A 7,333-nucleotide genomic window follows, 5' to 3' on the forward strand; every position below is an offset into this window, starting at 1 on the left:
ATAGTGAGCAGAAGCAGAGAGAGCCACTGGGAAGATATTGCTAAGCCTGGTTGAAAGATGATGGTGGCTTTTGAAACTAGTGGAGGTGTAGTTAAGGGTTTGAAGGTAGAATCAGTAAGACTTACTGACTTACTCCTTGAGGGAAATGAGAGGAGAATTGAGTTTGCTCTATGAGTTTGTGCTAGCTAGGTTTTTAACTTGAGAAAATGGGTAAAAAGTGACCCATACAAGATGGTGAAGACTGGGCATAATTTGGTTTGGGGAGCAAGATCAGTTCTGTTTTGAACATGTTGAAGTTTTGAGTTAATTAAGAGATAACTTAGTTGAGATGTCAAGTGGACAGTTGGATCCTTGCGTATGGAAGTTGGGGATGTGGTAGAGGCAGCAGATACACATTTGGTGGGGAAGTGAGGAGGGAGTGTAAAGAATTATGGAGATTGAGAAGTCCCAGGATCTATAGTTGGTGAGCTGGAGATCTAGGAGAGCCAATGTGTAGTTTTAGTTTAAGACTAAAGATTTGAGCACCTAGAGAGCTGATGATATAAATTCCAGTCTGAGAGGAGGCAGGGTTGAGACTCAAGAAAAGCAAATGTTTCAGTCTGAGTCTGAAGGCTGGGAAAAGACCAAAGTGCTAGATCAGGTAGCCTCTTATTCAGCCTAACTGTTTGATTTGTGTCTTTAATTGATTGGATGAGGCCCACCCACATTTGCAGGGGAGGGCAAGATCTGTTTTATTAGTCTATGCATTCAAATGTTTATCTCATACAGAAACATCCTCAGAGACACACCCAGAGTAATGTTTGGCCAAAATGGGTGCCCCATGGTTCAGTTAAGGTGACAGAAAATTAACCATAACAGTGACATTACAGTATTATATCAAATTATAATTCTATGAATAGTATCGACAGCTACAACAGGCAGTTTCTTGTTGATATAACTCATTATGAGTTATAAATTCATAATAAACTCCAGAGTCAGGTCTGACTTGCATGTTAAGGGTTGTTTTTCCTTGTCATGAAAGAAATTTAGTTTGGTTCTCATAGAATTTAAAATTTTAAACAGTACTGAATCCAGTGAGACTGCCAAAATCAGTAACTTTCTAGATAAATGAATTGACTTATTGGAAGATTGTAATGAATCCAGTAGACAATTATAAAGAGTTTTTTAATTGGTCAGTTAATGACATTAGACTACAGTGTATTTGGGAGACTATCACTTAGACAAATTATAACTCAGCGAGGCTAGTGCCTGGCCATGATGAAGGTATAAGGACAGGGTTTTGGAAGAGAGAATGAGGAAGAACAACCCTAATGGGGCAGGGAAAGGATTCACAGAGGAAGGTAGATCAGGGTTTTGCTAGGTGGAGAAGAAGGCAGAGGAGCAGTGTATAGAAAAAGGCTTGAGGCACTGGAAGGGCAAGAGTGAATGAGAAATGTGGTGTGACTGGTGTGTAGGACACACAGTGCAGAAGCTAGTTGGGCCCAGAGGGTGAAGGAAGGGCCTTGTACTTCTGCAGGGAGCTTGGGTTCTCTGCTGCAGGGCAGAGGTTCTCTACTATTAACAGGTACAGAAATTACCTGGGGAGCTCATTAAAAATGGGAATTCCTAGGTCTTCTCTCCAAGGAGATGGATGCGGTAGGAGATGACAGCTTAATGAGCTCCCTAGCTGATTCAAAGATGGTTGGTCTACAGACCCCATCATTGCTATGGGCTATGAACGCTTTTAAGAACAGGGAATGACATGACCCAATTTATTTTTTAGGAAGAGAATTCTGCCAAGTGTGGAAGGTGGACTGACTTTACTGGCAGGAAAAATATTTAGGAGGTTTCTACAGACATCTTGAGAATGAGGTCTGGGCTTAAAAGTGCCAGTGGTAAAGAAGAAAAGAGAAAAGGGCTGAACCTGAGAGACCTATATGAGTTATAATACACAGTTGACTTGAGCAGGTAAAGGGCTGAGAAGATTGAAGGTTTTTTTTTTTGTGGTACTGGGATTTGAACTCAGGGTCCTGTACTTGCTAGGCAGGCACTCTACTGTTTGAGCCATATCTCCATTCCTTTTTGCTCTGGTTATTTTTGAGATAAGGTCTCGCTTTTTGCCCAGATTGGCCTGGACCTTGATTCTTATATTTTATACGTCCTGTGATAGCTGGGATGACAGGCACATACTACCACACCCAGCTTTTTCTGTTGAGATTGAGTCTTGCTAATTTATTTATTTATTTTTGCTTGGACTGTCCTGGAATTGCGGTCCTCTAGATCTCAGCCTCACACATAGCTGGAATGATAGGTCTGTGCCACCTTGCCCAGCTATTGGTTGAGAACTTTTGTTCTGCCTGGGCTGACCTTGAACCATGGTCCTTCCCATCTCAGCCTCCCAAATAGCTAAGATTACAGTCTTGCGCCTCCGTGCCTGGCTTGGTGGTTTATTCTTAAGTGTCAATAATGACTGGTACTTAGCAACTGTTGAATGAATGAATGAATGAGTAAATTTAGGACATAAAGCAGGTAGGCCATGGGAAAGAAAGGAAGATTCCATTTTAGATGTGTACATTTCCATTTGTATTGACATTTGAAGTCAATGCAAAAATGTTCATTTAGTATTTGTGAGGATAGTTCACAATGGGTTGGAGATAGGGATTTGGGAGTTGTCTTGAGAGAGTTCCTGAAGCAGTAGTAGAATTTGAGAGACTTACATTCATAAGAAGGCTTAAACCTGAAAGAGAAGAAAGCCAATGATGCAAATCATGTGGGATATTTAGAGATGAGTTAGAAGAGAAATAGTTACCAGAAAGGGGAAAGGAGTTGGACAGAGTTAAATTATTGAGAAGAGGTATGTTTGGAAAGTTTTTTAAAATAAAAGGAAGGATAATGGGGCATGGTGGCGTTGCTTTTAATTCAACCTTTGAGGCTTGAGGCAGAAGGACCATGAGTTTGAGGATGGTCTGGGCTACAGAGTGAGACCCTCATCTAAAACCAAACCAAACCAAACCAAACCAACCAAAGTCCAAATAAATATAAACATGGAAGAAAGAATTTCCTGAAGTGTGCGTGCATGTGTGTATGTGTGTGTGTGTGTGTGTGTGAGAGAGAGAGAGAGAGAGAGAGAGAGAGTTAGAGAAAGAGAGACAGAGACAGAGACCGAGAGGATGTCTTAGAGGGAGTAAGCTGTTAATCTGAATGCTGAAACAATGCTCTGTCTAAGCTATTTTTTCTAATACAGTTTGCCAGTCAATTTAGCTCTTTCTTAAGGTCATATGTGAGTCATGATAGAAAAACCAGGTCAACAGCATAAAGGAAGCTACCAGTCTTCTATATGGTAGCTGGAGGGCAGTATTTTTTTCAAGTAAAAGCTGTTTCAGCTTATTTCAGCTTATTTAGACATGAAGTGGGTTGGAACATATTAACCCCTACCCTCAGCCCTTGTTTCTTTATAGCATTTAAGTTAGAATCAGCCCTGTCGGGATCTTTCTTATCTATTTAGCTTCCACAGATTTTAAAAGTCTATTAATAAACTCCTATAATCATTCCGTGTTTTAGAAATGATTATTAAAAAACTCTCTGCTAATACATTTGGCAAAAATGAATGTATTATTTTAATTTTGATTTCTACTCCAGACTTATGCTTTTCACATAGTATTGGGTATTTTTCTGTAAATTCTCTTCAGGATGATTGCCCATTTATACTTGGGGGATCTTTTGAATTGACATTTGCATGTTTCTTGTATATTAGGGCATTAATAACCATTTTAAATATTTGTTAAAGTCATTTTTCCACATAGTTGTTGGTGTAGTAAAGCAGTGGTGGAAGAGCAGAGTTTAAAGTTTTTAAAGCCAGCTCTACATCAAATTCTGGCTCTCTCAGCCCCACCAGCCAGGGTTTTTGGCCGTTGGCCCTTCCCTTTTTAGAAGGTTCTCTTGCCAGGCTCAAGGGAGATATCCTTACAGGAGCAGTGTCCCTTGAAAATACATAGAGAATGGGCTTAAATATTGTGTACACTCTGTGACTCAGCTTCCTTTCTCCACCCCCTGGACACAGGCAGGTATGCTGGAGGTATTACAGCACTCGGGTGTTGAGCTTCCTTGCAGCTGAACACTGGGAGAGTTATTCTGAAGGCCTGTTCTACTTGTTGGATAAATTCCAATGAAGCATAGATCTTCTCTTGTGACTCCAAAGTTTTAAATCAGGCAACAGGTGATTATATACAAAAAAATGAAACCTGAGCTCAATTGAGAAGGGGAGCAGGTAAGAGCTACTAATGCATTATTTTTCAAATTTCATTTTCTAATAATTTAATTTTGACATTTAATTTTTGCTGTATATTAATCTTGTTTACTGGTAAATTTGATCAATCCACTTATTTATAGATTGTCTTCTCTAAGACCAATTTTCTTAGTATTGGTATTTCTACTTCACTGAGTGGAAGAGCTTATCAATGAAACATTTGAATCTAGAAATGCCGTTGTGAAGTGATTTTCAATGATACATTCAGTTTCTTCAATTCAGATTTTTCTGGTCTTCCTGAGTTTTAGTAAGCTTTGTCTTTCTAGGAGGCTCATCTTAATTTTCAAGTGTATTGGTATGAAGTTGTTCTAATAGCCTGATAGTAACTCTTTGATATTTGTAGGCTCTGTAGTGAGGTCTACATCTTTATTCTCATTATTTCCCCTTATTTGTAATTGCTACTTTTCTCTTTTCTTATTTAGTCTTTTAAAAATTTTTATTTATTTATTTTTCAGTACTGGAGTTTGAGTTCAGGGCCTGACACTTGCTAGGCCTGTGCATTACAACTTGAGCCATAACCTTTGACCCACTCTCACATTTCTCTTACTTTTGTATTGCTAGAGAATTAAGTTTCAGGCTGTTTTTCCTAGGCCTCCCCTCTTGTTTAAATCCTGTTTATTTAAGTCTTAGCTGCCTTCCTGGCTCCAGCTCCTCTATTTCCTCTGGCTTGTCTGCTTCATAGCATTCACTGTTTGCCTGGCTGCTTAGCAAAACCACCCCTCCCCCTCCCTTCCCCCCAATCCCTGCAACCACTGCCATCTTAGGAACCATTAATTCCTTGAGGGGAAAAGAGGTATCTAGAATACTGAACTCATCCAGTGAGCTTCCCTTTCCTTTGGAATCTTAGCCTTTCAAATCCCGGATGTTTTGACAGCTGACAACTTCAGACAAATAGCTTAAACCCCATGTCATTTAGCTATCAGCTTCCATTCCTCCCTCCTCAGCCCTAGAAAAACATTTCTTCTTTCTGTATCTATAGATTTGCCTATTATGGACATTTCATATAAATGGTCATATAGTGTGTTTTTTTGTGACTGGCTTCTTGAAGGTTCATCTGTGTTGGAGCATGCATCACTACTCTATTCCTTCTGTATTTTTTTTTTTTGGGGGGGAACTGGGGTTTGAACTCAGACCTTGCACTTGCTAGGCAGGTGCTTTACTTGAGCTCCACTTGAGCCTCACCCTTAGCCCTTTTTGTTTTAGGTATTTTTCCAATAGGGTCTTGTTTTTATGTTCAGGCCTGTTTGGACCACTATCCTCCTATTATACTTCCTGAGTATCTGGGATGGCTGGCACATGCCACCATGCCCAGCTTTTATTGGTTGAGGTGGGATCTTGTGAACTTTTTGCCTGGGCTGTCCTCCCAATCTAAGATTACAGGTATGAGCCACTGAGCTCAGCTAAACTTAAGTTTTAAAAAACTCCTAAAATCTTTTGTAATAACACTAGCTAAAAATACAAAAATATTTTCTCTTTATATACTTATTCTATAAGCTTTTTTTTTCTATTTTTCAAGTTTAAATTTTTTGAGGGAGTGGTTGGCTGGGTTCCACTGGCTCACACCTGCAAACCTAGCTACTTGGGAGGCCAAGATCAGAGAACCGAGGTTCAAGGGCAGTCCAGGCAAATAGTTTGTGAGACCCCCATATCCAAAGTAACCAGAGAAAAATGGACTGGAGGTGTGGCTCAGGTGGTAGAGTGTCTGCTTTGCAAGTGTGAAGCCCTGAGTTCAAACTACAGTCTCACCAACAAATTTTTTTTGTTTTTTTAAAAACCCTAGGCCTACACAGGCAGGATCACCAACACCACTGTCTTCCACCTCCAAACTGTCTCTCTGGAAGGTCTTTGGAGGCGATTATACATATAGAAGCAATGTTGTCCTGTAATAGCAGTGCCTTCCTCTGGAATTGCCCCTGAAAGGTCTGCCTGAGGATTTTTTCTTTCTTTTCTTTTGGTAGTACTGGAGTTTGAACTCAGGACCTCATACTTGCTAGAAAGGCCCTCTACCACTTGAGCTACATCTTCAGCCCTTTTTTTTTTGCATTAGTTATTTCTTCAGGTAGGGTCTTGTGCTTTTGCCAAGGCCAGCCTCAGCCTCAGCTGCAATCCTCCTGCAGCAGAGAGGAGGATCAGAAGAAAAACAGACTAGACCTGAGTTCTGATAAAATAGCAGGGAGGTAGGGATGGCACAGCAGAGGGATAAAGCCTGAGGAATCTAAATGTAGAGAAGGTCATGTAGCACTGGTTATGTAGCACAAGGGTAAAGTAGCCTACAGAATTGTATGTAACTATATATGGATTAGACCTTGATTTTTGCTTCTGTAACCTGCTTGCAAAGGTACATAAGGTGAAACCCCTTTGTTCTTGGGGCTCAGCCTTTGGACATGAGTCTGCTGAGTCTGTACCAACACAATAAAATGTTGCTTCCTGCTAAACTGCCTCAGTGTCCCATATCTCAGCTTGAGATTCCCACAATATTTCTTAGGGGATCATCTGGGATTGTGGAGGTGGTGATTTTTTCACCTTCCTTGTTGCTGAGGTGCACCCCCTGGAGCACCAGGAGAAGATTCCATAAGGCACCAATGGACAGCTTGATCTAGAGGAGGGACTTGTCCTCCTGGTGAGTCGGGGTGGCCTTGGACCCATGATGGAGCCCAGTGAGGCACAGGAACCAGCAAGAGGAGGGGAGTACTGCTCATCAGACTGTTAAGAACCTGGGTTTGAAGAATTCAGGTCTGCCTCAGAAGGCAGAAGGGGAGACTGATCAACTCCTAGAGAGACACCCTAGTAACTGCCTTTTGGAGTGAAACCGTGTCTCTCAGGTTCAGGGAGTGGGGTGGAAGTTCTGTGCTGTGTGAGAGTATATGAAAGTGTGAGCCCTAGCCGCAGCCCAGCTGTGAAGTGAGTGAAGAGTCTGGATCTGCAGGTCTGTGGCAAACTCATATGGTCAAGGGTGAGCCCGAATAGGACTTACTATGGCCAGGAGACACCTAAGTCTCCATGAGGGGAGTGGCTGGGGAAGGACAAAGCAAGTGAGGACCCCTTATG

Source organism: Castor canadensis, chromosome 13, assembly GCF_047511655.1.
Source record: "Castor canadensis chromosome 13, mCasCan1.hap1v2, whole genome shotgun sequence".
NCBI lineage: Eukaryota > Metazoa > Chordata > Mammalia > Rodentia > Castoridae > Castor > Castor canadensis.